Source organism: Podarcis filfolensis (assembly GCF_964270895.1).
Source record: "Podarcis filfolensis genome assembly, chromosome: 3".
Lineage (NCBI taxonomy): Eukaryota > Metazoa > Chordata > Lepidosauria > Squamata > Lacertidae > Podarcis > Podarcis filfolensis.
Window position 1 is genome coordinate 49,404,115 of NC_139606.1, and position 14,651 is coordinate 49,418,765.

At 43.1% G+C, this 14,651-nt stretch overlaps 1 protein-coding gene across 1 annotated transcript in view; it reads right to left on the reverse strand.

Moving 5' to 3' along the window:
• Positions 1 to 2,849: 2,849 nt before the first annotated feature.
• LOC310760250 (uncharacterized protein) overlaps positions 2,850 to 14,651 on the reverse strand; it is a 40,360-nt gene continuing 28,558 nt past the window's right edge. Inside the window, exon 3 of the transcript XR_014546847.1 lies at positions 2,850 to 2,884. The gene's annotated coding sequence lies outside the window, so the exon portion shown is untranslated. The remainder of the gene's footprint in view (positions 2,885 to 14,651) is intronic.

Consider the following 14,651-nt stretch of genomic DNA (forward strand, 5'->3'; position numbering starts at 1 on the left):
AAGGTCAGCGGTTCAAATCCCCATGACAGAGTGAGCTCCTGTCCCAGCTCCTGCCAACCTAGCAATTTGAAAGGGCGCCAGTGCAAGTAGATAAATAGGTACCACTGTGGTGGGAAGGTAAACGGTGTTTCCGTGCGCTGATTTCTGTCACGATGTTCCATTGCGCCAGAAGCGGTTTAGTCATGCTGGCCACATGACCCGGAAAGCTGTCTGTGGACAAACGCTGCAAGCCCATAGTCGCCTTTGACTGGACTTAAACGTCCAGGGGACCTTTACCTTTACCTCAGCGGGAGGATCAGATCCTTCATGTAAGCAAAGTCACTTCTGTAGGAGCAGCAGGCAGCCTGCAAAGAAAGGCACTGTGCAGGATCAGATCCCCCCCCCCTTGGTACTGTCTACTACATCGCATGGAAGCCTCTCATAAATGAGAAGGGACCAGCCAGCATCATGCAGTTGGATCTGCCGGCATGCAAATCTCCTCAGTGCTGTGAACCTGCAAAATGTCTACTTGGTTTTTAAGGTCTTAAACCCCCCCCCCCAAAAAAAAACAAAACCCTTTACCCTTCCCTCTCCCTTGAATGGTTTTAGAGAAATATCCAGAGGAGGGTGGGCAGCACCTGCGCAGCACAGACCAAAGTGACCTAATTTAGGGGCCGCAGATTGGAATCACAGGGTTGATGTGGTGGGTTCTTGCACAGCCCTAGTAAGAAAACAAGGGGTGGCTATACCCTTTTGGCCCGTGGGCTGCATTTATCTTTGGGTATCAATCCAAGGGTTGCTTGCCATTGGTAGGATTCGCCACTCCATACACTTTCATGCATAGTAACACGGAGGACAGGCACATACAGAGATCAGCCGCAATAGGAAATTATCAAATGTCAGGATTCAGGGTCTTGGCTTCCTCCCCCCCCCCCCAGCTCCCTTTGGCCGTAGATAAGCAGAACAAAGCGAAAGGGAATCTCTTACCAGTTAGAAATTTTAATGATCACAGCGAGAGAACAAAGAATCCATTCCTCGGAATGAAGGTGCTCCCAATTAAGGGTTCCACCCACTTCCTCCCTAGTTCCCCCCCATCACTTCCATGTCTTGCAACCTGATCTCGCAAGCACTGTGCTCTTTCTGTGCTGCCATCTTATCTGCCCTCTGTGACCTTGGGCTAAGAGGCTAGATGCTTTCCAGCGACAGTGAGTCTGTTAACTCTCTCTCTCCCAGTTCTCCTCCTCCTAGCTGTTCCCCACCCAGTACTTCCCAGCTTCTGCCTTTTGAACTATGTCCCTCTGCAAACCACTGTTCCAAATCTATACTACTTCCCTGCTCCTGTGAAGATTCAGGATCCTGATCAGGAGCAGTTGGAAGGCTCCCACCATTCCTCCTCAGTGCAGCCCTCCTCAGCACGGTCCCTGACATCAAATGATAGATTTGATTGCTGAACCCTGTTTGCCACTGCTGCTAGTGGAGTCATGGTGGGCTACAAACACTGTCTTTTTCAGGGAGTTCAGATTAGACCCCATGCTGGGTTAGCTATCCCTAGTGTATAGGATAGGATTTCAGCCTTAGAAACATGTTCTCTTCCCCAAGGTATCTAGAAAACAACAGCAACAACAACAACAGTACAGTGGTACCTCGGGTTAAGTACTTAATTCATTCCTGAGATCCATTCTTAACCTGAAACTGTTCTTAACCTGAAGCACCACTTTAGCTAATGGGGCCTCCCGCCACCGCCGCGCCGCCGGAGCACGATTTCTGTTCTCAACCTGAAGCAAAGTTCTTAACATGAAGCACTATTTCTGGGTTAGCAGAGTCTGTAACCTGAAGCGTATGTAACCTGAAGCGTATGTTACCCGAGGTACCACTGTATTCATCTGATTTCAATTTCTGATTGATTTCAATCAGAAAAAGTTCCTGTTAATGTATATTAATGTGAAGTCTTTAGTGAAAATGCACATCATTTAAAAATAAATATGCTACAGGTACAACTTAAAATTCAGCTGTAACTTTTTGCTGCAATGACTATATCAAAGGCTTTGAACAGTAATAATGAAAGGTGAATTAATTCCTTGGTTTCTCACTCACATGGCCAAAGGAATAGATCCAGTTGTCTCATTACATGGTGAAGGTTGTCTCTTAAAGTAATTTCATTTAAACCTCTGGTCAGATTGCATTCTCTTCACAGAATCTTCCTCCTTTGCATTCCCAATTCCTTTGCATGAATTCATAACCATATGATCTGTTTGTTTGTTTTTAAAGTCTTGTTCAGATGTAAAAACGTTTAGTAGTTTCAAGATGGAAGATAACTTCTATGTATCTCTGCTTAATTAAAACTCAGAATATTTTTCTGTCAGGTGCTGACTTACCATTTAGAATTAATTATTGGCACTAAAATAGTAGAAAATGTTAAGTGTAGAAAATAGGCTCCCCATCAGGACTCAGTAGAAATCTCAATAATTATATCATGTATGTTGCCTTGTTTCATGATTATTTTTCTACCCTAAACAAAAACACCCCCCACAATCACTGGTGTCTGACTTTTCCCCCCTTTTATTTTCATAAATATTTATACATAATTGCATTTTCCTTGTAAACAGGATTTTTCCTGCCCAAAGGGAGGAAAAACAATTTGTGTGTTAATTTTTATCTCACTGGTTTTGTTCAGCTTCAGTAGCTTTGTATATAAAAGAAGAGATTAGATAAAAAAAAGGAATACATGGAACCTGAGTTTGCTAATATGGAGAATTTTAATTAGGAAATGTTAATTTTGCAGCAATCCAGGCCCATCACAATCTACCTACATGCAGGGAAGATACACAGTTCGGTGATTCCATTCCCCCACATTGGACAACTTGCCTCTTTGTTTAGTTTAGCTTCTGCTGCCCCCTACAGATAGCTGAAAAAAGGAAAACAAGAGACTACTATTGTCCATTTCGTCTGTGATATTATCCAGGTCTAAGAAAAGCATCACTTGTGCTCAAACTGGGGGGATCTTGAGCTATGCTTCTGACTGCTTGCAACTGACATCACTTGGATGAGCTGGGGAGTCTTAAAACTGTACACTCGGGGAAATTTATATGCCTCAAGTAGGTGAACTGCATGCATTTTTTTTAAAAAAAAAATGAAGGCACCATATTCAATTAAACCATTGAAACAGGAAATCTTCATGCAGAGCTGATGCTCTCTGCCAAAAGATGGGCACCGAGATTGTCCCATGAGAAGGAGCAAGCATGGACCGAGATTTCCTGAAGAAGCCTATCCTATGGCTGATGAGCATGGCAACCTCAGGAGCATCATCGTTGCCCACAAAGTGCTGCCCGTTCCCCGACTCACCTTGGCAAGCAAAAGAGCAGAGCACCAGAAGGCCAGTGCTCTATTCAGGCAATGAGAATGTGGCCTACCTAAAAGCCACAACGAGAGTGTGCAGAACCACACTACCTTGACCTATCATTTCCATCCCTTCACCCTCCACACAAGTGACTGCCGGTGGAGTTCCAGAACATGCAAAGGTTTCACTGACTATAGGAAGCTTTTCTGCTGCAACAGCCAAGGACAAGGAGGCTGGGAATGGATGCTCATGAACCCTCTCCCTCTCACACATCTTTTTAAAGGTATGTGATTACATTCTGACTGCCAGAATAGGGCTACTATAACTACTTCTTTCTGTAGAATGCCTGGCTATTGTTCTGGGCCAGCAGGAAGCAAAAGAGGATCATGACCTCAATTTTAGTTCCGGGAGGAAAATGAACTATGCCTAGTTTGGGAAACGCTGGCATAATCTGTAGTTAATAGCAAGGATCCCATTTTAACAACAGAAAAATATGTCACCCCAGTCTCTGAGCAAAGAAAGATTCCAGAGGTTCCAGGCACTTATACAGGGTTGGTGTTTCCTTTTGGAAATAAGGCACAGCAGAGAGTGTGGTGTCTTTAGGATATATGGTTTATTGACACATATATACAATGCTTTTTTTCCTTAAAAAAATGTTTAGGGGTATGCTCATTTTCCTACACATATTGAAATACTGCCCCTCAATGAGGCCAAGCTTAGATTCACAAAATTTTTAGGGGTATGCGTACCCCTGCATCCCCCCAGAAAAAAACCACTGCAAATATACAATCTGAGCCTACGATGAGGGAGTCACAGCATTAACACTCCAAAAGGGTCTTGTTTCTCCTGAATGCCTTGCATTCAAACAGAAATCAAACATTGGGCTTCGCCTCTTTGGCCTTCCAGCTTTCTGCTTTACTTCTAGGTCATATCACAGCCCAAACTCAACTCTAAGCTCTGGATTTTTTCCTTCTCAGTATCTGCGAACAGATACCCACCCCCACCCATACCCATTTGCCATCTCACACAAAGGCCCTTCCCTTTGTTTTGGTTTTTATGGCTAATCACATAGGCAATCACCTCATCAGGAAGCTAGCCTGACTTAATTGTCAGGTGGCACAATGGGTCAGTGTATCTATTGGCAAACAATAAAACAAAATCACCTCACATCAGTTACAGCTTAAACAACTACAAAGAATTTGCAGATAGCCATGAGATTAAACAGAATTTTAAAGTTTCCTCATTCTTCACTGCTTCCTCTAGGATTACTCCCTTCAGCCCGCTCTCTTTCTCTTTCTCCTGCTAGCCCTTGACTCCTTCAACCCCATGGCCCACTCAAACACCCTAGGGAACCAGGCAGAGGGCCTTCTCAGTAGTGGCGCCGCCCTGTGGAATCCCCTCCCATCAGATGTCGAGGAAATAAACAACTACCTGACTTTTAGAAGACATCTGAAGGCAGCCCTGTTTAGGGGAGTTTTTAATGTTTGAGGTTTTATTGTGTTTTTATTATTCTGTTGAAAGCTGCCCAGGGTGGCTGGGGAAACCCAGTCAAATGGGCAGGGTATAAAATAATAAATTCTTCTTCTTCTTCACTATTTCTCCACCTTCAAACTGAAGAACAGACACTGAAGGACTGGGTATTTCTGCAGGATTAGATTTATTTTTAAAAAAAAATTAAGTGATCTATTGTCTTCCTTCCAATCTGCCAAGAAGGAGGCTGGTTTTGGTGACCAGTTGCATAGTTGTTGTTTTCAGATCAACAATTTCAGTTGATTGTCTGAATAACTCTTGGGTATTGCTGAGCTGAAATGCCTTCTCCAACTTGGCTACTCTGTTCATTTTTATTTTTATTTTTAAGCACAGCACTCCATGGCATCCTAATGCAGCATTAAGAGGGCAATGTGTTGCCACTCTCACACTGGAGCCAAGGTGGATAAACAAAACAAAACAAAACAAAACAAAACAAAACAAAACAAAAAACGTGTCTGCCAGCCATCCAAGCTACTGGTAGCATGACTCTCCATCACTGCTAGGATCACAAAAATGGTGGCAGTAGCAAAACAACAACTGCATATCAGTGCAGAACTCTCTCCCATTAACTTTGCAGCAATGTGGTACTGTAGTTTCCACTAAGTAAAGTTGTTCTACTCATCCACTGGGACAAGAAGGGCTTCACTTTGGAAGTCCTGAATGAAAGGCTAGTTGATAGACTCTGTGGTTGGTTGCCCCAGATAAAGCCCATGTCCTAGTCAATCCTAATTGGCTGTCTTACATTCAGACACAGGAAAATTACCATCCTAAACTCAGTGGCAGAGCTTCATGCTTTGGCACCAGGGGCGGAGAGCAGGCGGGGGTGGGGCTGGCACGCGTCCTGGGGGCATGGCGCGCCGCCTGTAGGGGTGTGGTGCCTAGCATGGGGGGCAGCCACGTTGGCACCCCACCGGGATCGCGCTGCCGGGGGCGGTGCACTCCCCCCGCACCCCTCTTCCTCCTTCACTGCCTAAACTATATAGCTAGATTAGCTTTCCTCATTGTTTTCTCCCCAAATGTTGCCTCCGTATAAACCAGCCACAATCTAATCGTTTGTCTTGCTTTCTGAAGGAGACAGTGCGAAAGAAACTAGACTAACAACCTGCCATTATCTTACAGAGCAATCTTTACACAAAAGTAAATTCCAGTATGCTTAATGGGATTTTCTCTGCAGGAAGTATATTAAGGATTGAAGCTTTATCATCCCCCTCCCCACCCCAATATATTTCCAGAAAAGAAACAAAAGATTGCTAAAGACAGAACAAAACATTCATGTACATATCACACGTCTCATTTTATTTTCTCCTTTTAAAAAACAATAAGCCTTTATCTAAGAGCTGCCCACTCACTTAAATCACACATTTATCTCCGGTGCACAACAGCTGCATGCGTGTTCAGTACATCACAAAAAACAATAATTTAACATACAGCACACAGCTATTAAAGCTAAAAGCTTTGGGAATAAATCACAAGCCTGGCATTCTCCTACACAGTATTCACCTGTCTAGGGACGAAGGAGGATCTGAGCAAGAGAATTACATTGGTAAGGGAAATAAAATGTGTCAAACAGAGACATGCGCAGAGATCTCGGATTTAACTGTGCAAGTTGCAAAAATATCTGTCCTGCCCTTACGAAACAGTGCCAAAGGACTGCTATTTTCTTCCTATTTGTGTATAAGATCATCTGACAATTGGTTAACCCAGGTGTGGAGATCCATTTTGCCCTTCAGATAGTCATCTCTGCCCACTGACCATGCTTGCTGGAGCTGATGGGAGTTTTAGTTCAAATGCATCTGGAGGGCCTAAGGCAGGCATCCCCAAACTTGGCCCTCCAGCTGTTTTGGGACTACAACTCCCATCATCCCTAGCTAACAGGCCCAGTGGTCAGGGATGATGGGAACTGTAATCCCAAATCAGCTGGAGGGCCGAGTTTGGGGATGCCTGGCCTAAGGTTTCTCACACTAGAGTTCAATAAAGGAAGCATATTGCAGGCTCCATTGTTCCCTAAATGGTATTGGGAGGATGTAGCAGCCTTGACCAATCCCAGTGGTGTCTGTACCCCAAAATTGTTGAGTTTTTTTTAAGGAAACCCCAAAAGTTCTTGAGCTCCCCCCCAATTTTTCAACTGACTTGCCTAAGATCCAGGTCAAAGCGCCGCCTTTCAGAAATTCCCTGCAGACGTGAATTCCGGTAATATCTGGGAAAATCTAGATGTATGGCAGCCCTAAGTTTTGTCTTCATTCTCCTCCCTCTTGAGTTCCACAAAGGTAACCCTAAGGCACGATCTACACTATACAGTGGTACCTCTGGTTATGTACTTAATTCGTTCTGGAGGTCCGTTCTTAACCTGAAACTGTTCTTAACCTGAAGCACCACTTTAGCTAATGGGGCCTCCTGCTGCTGCCACGCTGCCGGAGCACGATTTCTGTTCTCATCCTGAAGCAAAGTTCTTAACCTGAAGCACTATTTCTGGGTTAGCGGAGTCTGTAACCTGAAGCATATGTAACCTGAAGCGTATGTAACCCAAGGTACCACTGTACATTTAAACCAGTACCATACCACTTTAAATAGTCATGGCTTTTTCTTCAAATTGGGAAGTTAAAGCAACGAGTGCTGGAGAAATGTTTACTGGAAACCAAAAGCATACACGCAACTTGGCCAGCTCACAATGGAAGGGAAACTCCAAAAACACACACTGTCTGAAATCCTTTGAGTAAAGGGGCCCTGAGAATGAGGCAGAAAACTAGAAGCAACTTTCACAGAGGAAATAAAGATTCAAGAAGCTAGAGGCAACAACCTAGTGCTACAATACATTTAACTATATCATAAGTTGTCCTACCTGTTGCCCGTATGGTGATTCCCTGAAGCTTTATTGTATTGATTATTGTTACAGCTTAGAAGCTTCTTCTTGTAGCACGTCCCCCGCCACATGTATGAAATGTTTTCAACCAAAGAGATATTAAAACAAACCCCCTGCTTCAATATTTAGGGTACCACTAAAACGTTTTCATTACAGATGCATTGCTGTATGTCAAACTGGCATGCTGTAATGTTGTTTATGCGAATGCTATGAAAGATTAAAACATCCCTTTCTGTAACACTGAATGGCAAATGAAGCTCTCTTTACGAGTTCAGCCAACTTCGTGTGCATAATTAGCTGATTACTATACCTGAATGCAACATCAACAACAAACTTGTCTATGGCCTTTTATCACATTCTTATTATAAAAGGATGTCCTGCTTCTTAGTATTGGTGTGATGCCAAGAGGAGGATGAGATTTATTTCAAAAGGGAATCCTGCATGGGTCAGTACAACCTGAATGGGTCAGTGCCCGGATGTGGAATACAATTCCCTTTACAGTGGTACTTCGGGTTACATACGCTTCAGGTTACAGACTCCGCTAACCCAGAAATAGTGCTTCAGGTTAAGAACTTTGCTTCAGGATGAGAACAGAAATTGTGCTCCGGCGGCGTGGCAGCAGCAGGAGGCCCCATTAGCTAAAGTGGTGCTTCAGGTTAAGAACAGTTTCAGGTTAAGTACGGACCTCCAGAATGAATTAAGTACTTAATCCGAGGTACCACTGTATTCCTTTCCCCCCTTTTTAGGACAAGATCTTTGTCTATGGGATCTCCACCTCCCTGGCTCTGTGAAGTTTCCTGTATTTCAGTATCCACAGTGTATCTTGTTTGCACTTCCTTTCCTTTGCTGCCTCATCATTCCTCTTCACTTTCAAGTGCAATGTCACCCCGAAATGCAAAACAAGAATTATTCCCTCTGATGTGAAACAAATGTGGCAAAACCATAGGCGTCTGTGCCTCTGAACTTAGAGCTATGTCATATAATATTGTACTGAAAAAAGAAAAGCCCTGTCTGGCTGAGACACTGCCAAATAAATCCTTTTACCTAAACAAACAAATAACCCAAAGGAAAGAAACAAAAGGGAAAAAAGCATAAAGAAACAAACAGGTAAAAAGAAAAAAAAATGTTTATTAACAATGGGCAGAGTTTCATATGACCATAGAGCTATGGAAAGAAGAAGCCTCCACATTGAAGCAAATATGCTCCAAGAAAGGGTAGAAGAGCAAATGAGATGGGTAAGGCTCTGCACTCAACTTCTAGTTAAGACCCAACTAATTGAAGCCCATATATTTCAGTGAAGCTCCTCTGAGTATGACTTAGGTAAAGGTAAAGGGACCCCTGACGGTTATGTCCAGTCACAGATGACTCTGGGGTTGCGGTGCTCATCTCGCTTTACTGGCCAAGGGAGCCGGAGTTTTGTCCACAGACAGCTTCCAGGTCATGTGGCCAGCATGTCTAAGCTGCTTCTGGCGAACCAGAGCAGCGCATGGAAACGCCGTTTACCTTCCCAACAGAGTGGTACCTATTTATCTACTTGCACTTTGACGTGCTTTCAAACTTCTAGGTTGGCAGGAGCAGGGACCGAACCACGGGAAGCTCACCTTGTCGCAGGGATTCAAACCACCGACCTTCTGATCGGCAAGCCATAGGCTCTGCGGTTTAGACCACAGCGCCACCTGCGTCCCTCGAGTATGACTTAGTTGGATACAATTCACATAGGCCTAAGAGGTAATGCCTCCATTATCTTCCCTGTCCTTGAGACTACATCAGCCATAATTTTGTCACCACCATTTTCAATGCTGGTACCATTTTATAGCATTGAGCAGGTAAAGGATTTATTCTCAAAATGGCTGCAATATCTAGCACTCTCTTTAAGAAATGGACTATGAGACATATGGGTTATGAGATCTGGAAGACCTTTGCACCCTTGAGGAGATAAGGAATGGAGTGTGGCAATTGCCCTTTTTGATGTCCTCAGTGGTGTCCAGGCAGAAGCCTGGACTTAGCATTGGCTTGTTGTCATTATAATAGCATAAGCTTGCACTTTGAAAGTGTTAATTATATTTTGCTAGACTCACTTATTATGGGAATGCATAGCAGACAAAACAGAAAGTTCATGAGCCCTGATTAACAGGTGTCTCCTAGACACAAACTGGATGATGTCACATGCTGTGACTTTGAGAGGCACGGATGAGTCATCCCTTTGATCCTTACGGCAAAGACCTAGGGCCCCTGGCATGTGACTCACATGGGCATGAGTAATGACCCAGTTAGCTGACTCAGCAGGATATGGGCTACAAATGTGAGCTTTGGAGAGGCTGTCTCCAGCTGTCTCTAGCATAGTCCAGGAGATCCTGAGAGAGCTCTATGAGTCTGTCAGCTGCCAGGGGGATAATATGCTACTGTGTCTAAGCATTCTCCAGCAGCAGATGGAATATAAGATTGAAGCACTCTGGGATGGACTTTACTCTAGTTGTGTGTTGGTAGTTTGCCTTGTCTAATCTAAGTAGGCTCTGTGTATGTGTATTGAGCATGTTAATGTCTAATGATTGTGGTGTAACCAATAAAACCCATAGCCTTCACTCATAAGTGTGCCCATTCCTTTTGAATCCAAATGAACAACTGACTTTGGCAGAACACTTAGGTGCCCTGTCCCATAGAAGTGAATGATAAGTAAAACCCTTGTTTCCTACACATCCTTCTATTTTCTTTGGCATTTAGTTTGAGAGACCAAACCCACCATAGTCCACCAGATATATGCAGCAGCTTACCCAGTGTGATAAACCCACTTGCTTTACTGCCTGACTGGGAGACTGGCATGCTGCTGGCATACCACAATGCACACAACTGATGCCAGGCTATTGCCACCAATTCAATTTTACCATCCTTTTTAACATCAGCATTATCTTACTTGCCAACTGTCCCAGTTTGCCTGGGATAACTCCGGTTATATCACCAATGTAAGGAAATCCCATTTTGATGTTGTTGTTTTGCAGCTCTCTGTCAGTTGACGCCTGCGCAACAGAGGAGCATTAAAAGCATTTTGTGCTGTTTGTCTAACATGGTGGCAGCAACAACTGTCTGGTGTAGAGCAAAAAGAGCCCTGAGCTTTGTGCGGGTCAAGTGGAATTATCCTTGCCTGAAGGCATCTGAGTTACGTCTATAGAAGATGGTAGTCAAGAGAGCAAATAAGGACAACAAAATAAGGCTTCTTTCTGTCATCTAATAAGCAGGCAGATATTTTAACCCCTTTAAATATATAAGAGGAGGATTTAATTGTGAAATTCCTGATGCTGGAAATGTCCCAAACCTCTTGAGGCTGTTAATATTTTATTTACTTTTTGAGGTGATTGTTACTATTTTTTCCCAGTGTGCAGAAGAAAACACTTTATATAGAGAGTGTTCTAAAAAGCTACCAATTTGTGGAAGAAGCAGGAAGGAGAATTGTGTGTATTGGGGGAGGGTTCCCTTGTCTTTCATTTCGGCCTACCTTGTGTGGCAGAGGTAGCAAACATGGTACTCCTCCCCCTTGCTTTTGGAACTCCCACCAGTCCCAGCCTGCATGGCCAGTGATCAAGAATGATAGAACTTGCAATCCAGAAAACGTTGGAGGGCACCATGTTGGCTATCCCTGATGTATGACACAGAACTTAACAATGCAGTCCTTTTCATGCCTACTCCAAAGTAATTCCAGCTGAGTTCAGGTAAATTACATAAAAAGATACTTTTGATACGATCTGGTCTCCGTTTTTCTCTTTTATTGAGGAAGAACAGGGTATTTTAATGCCACCATCATCACAGAAGTGTCTGTGGAGGGGATATATTGATTGAAAATATATTGTATTGTAACTGTATTGTAACTTTTGAATAAATGGGTTTGTTTGTTTGTTTTTAAAGTAAATTGCAGCCTTAAAATGTAATCCTGTCTGTCTCTACTGCGTAAGTAGTAAGTAGTCACTGGGTTCAATGAAACTTACTCCCTTAAATAGTAACACTGCACCCATTTACCTGGGTGTGAGGCCTATTGAATTCAACTGGGCCTTCTCAGTGGCTCTTTCCAGTCTTGAGAAAACACTTCCTAGAGAAATTAGGCTGGCTTCCTCCTTGTTGTTTTTCTACCAGCAGGTAGAAACTTTCCTGTTCCAAAAGGCTTCTGGGAACCGTTTTGTTTTTAACAGCTGGTGCTATGATGCTTTTATTGTAATGATCTATATTCTATATGTTTCAATATAATATATATATAATATTAATGTTTAATTGATTTTTTTAAATTATTGCTTTGCCTCCTATGTTTTAGCTGTCTCTATTTGAGCTATAAGGCACCTTGAGACCGTGTCAGGGGGAAAAGGGTGAGATATATGGTAAATAATATAAATATAATCATAATTGAACTAAAATGCATATATAGAGGATTGCTGTATAAATCTACGATGACTTTTCTTAAGAGCCCCTCAAGTATTGAGAAACCCCATTTTGCTTCCAAACTGATAAGGGTCTTAACTATCTGAGTTCGCTAGTAGAGTAACTGATAATGATTTTCCCAAATGCTTTGCTTTATGTCTATGTGGGAGCATCACTCTTGGTAATTTCCATAATCGGGCACTTTTTCCATGAGTGCAGGTCTCTTCCTGCATATACAGCAGCTTCTTTGATTTGTGTCCATTAGCATTGTGGCCCATTAGTTTTCATTGCTTTCCTACCCATCAGCAAACAAGTGTAGATTACCTCATTACTGTTCAGACTTTATCTATATCTGCAATTAATGTTCCTAAAAATAATTACGATTGTTGAGCTTAAGTTCTCATTAAAACAAATGGCAAAATCAGGGAATCAAAGAAGATGGTGTAAAATTGTGATAGATTGCTGGTGACAGCTACATGTTATGTCTTCGTTAAGACTTGGTGTCTATAAGACTATATTTTAGTTGCATCAATGTGTTTATTGACAGAGCCTCATAACCTTGCACACCTCATTGTAGGGCTGGAGCTTCTGAATGTCTGGTTTGCCCTAATAAAGAAAATTGCAAAAAGATATTAAATTGGATGGAGGAGCAAAACCTAGCCAGAAGAGAAATACTTCAAAGAGACTGTGAGAGATTAGAAACACTGTCGGGGAATGCCCAAGAAATTCAACTTCAAAGAAATAAACTGGAATATGAAATGTATGAGGGAGGAAAGTGTTCGAAGTTGCCTGGGCAAGTAGTAAGATTGGTAGGAATGATTGAATAGCAAATTAGGGTTTGATTTTTCAGAAACGCCTGGCACTTGCAGGCCTTATGACTTCTAGAAAAAGGCAATTAGACATCAGTTTCCTAAAGGTGCTCATGGCATGAAAGAAGGGACATTTTTATGAGGTTCTCTCACAGCAGTCATGAATTCACTTAATGCACTGGAGTCTGTTTAGACTCAAGATTTAAAAAAAGGAAACAGAAAGGTGCATGCAACGGTCTTTGAGGGCACACAAGTGTGTATATATGCAAAAACAACAGCAAACAAACAAAGCAATCACTGAGATAGGATGGTTCTTTTTAACTAAGCATTTTGGAAATGAACATATGGGACCAACAGAAATACTGAATGGCTGATAATCTGACACCTTGCAGCTCTTTGCTAAAGACTCTCCTCCCTGGAAGAGAGGGGAGTGGTTGTGGGCGGGAGCCCGAGCTCCGCCTCCCCCACTCACCTGGCTGGCGCCCACGCCCATCGTCAGGCACCCAACCAGGTGCCTCCGAGGGGGCGTTTACAGCAGCCTAAATGCTGTGGCGCCAGCCCCTCCTCGGCCTCATTCTCCGTCGTCCCGTCGCGAGCCTTTTTGGGCTCGGGTGGCGGTTAGGCATTGGAAAAATGTGTTGTGGTGTCGAAGAGCTAGGTGTGGCCATCGCCTATGCCTTCAATTTTTGGGTATTCCGTTAAAGGAATCTGGTGGTCGTGTATTCTGTCCGATGCCTGCTTGGCGGGAGGCCATGGCACGACCCTCGGTGACATCAGGGGAAAGCCTATAGTTGGATTAGCATCAACAGGCTCCACCTACTGGTGAATAAACCCTCCTTGTTTTAGACATCCAATGCCTAAGCCAATACCTTTCACTGCTGTAATCAATAAAGTTGTGGCCTTTTCTTGCCCATTAACCTTATCACGTGTCCTTGTGTATTCATTTCACATTGCGGGGGTCGGGTCCTCGAACCACAACCTGAAGTTGTGCTAAACACTAAACATGGAAAGGGGGCACAATAAAGGGTTATTGTTTGAAGTGGGAAAGATCTTAGACTCATGGAACCTCCCTGTGCATCGTAGAATCCTGGAAAAACCTTCTGAAGAGGGCTTCTGGCAGACATGACGCATGTCTGCACAAGAGAGAACATGCATGCATAATACTGAATATTCCTTTTACGCTGCAGTACCACTGTATTATGCATTTATGGTTTGTTGATCAATGTACTGCCATGTCATGCTTAATTTTAAACAGCAGGAAAGAACTGTTTGCCAGGATACCACCCCAAATTTCATCACATGAGCGGCTGTGGCATGATCATGAAAACTGCTGGAAAATTATAATGCAAAGCTGCCATGATTTTCTAAGTTAACAGGGATGCAAATGGATTTTTAAATTTTTATTTTTTTGAAACAACACAAAAATAAGTGCAAAACTTCTGCTAGATTTGACTTAATTTCCAGAGGTAGCTTTTATTCCACATGAAATGTGGAATTGAATAGGTAAGGAAGTCTGAATAAAGTGCTGCCTGAATGCAGCTCATGTCACAGATTTGTTCTTCTCTGAAACTACAAGCCCTAGTTTTACTGCACAAGTTCTCTCTCTCTCTCTCTCTCTCTCTCTCTCTCTCTCTCTCTCTCTCTCTCTCTGTGTGTGTGTGTGTGTGTGTGTTTCTCATCTCATAGAGAACTGTCTAGTCTAGGACCTACAGTTCAGAATGTTGCTTATGTTCTT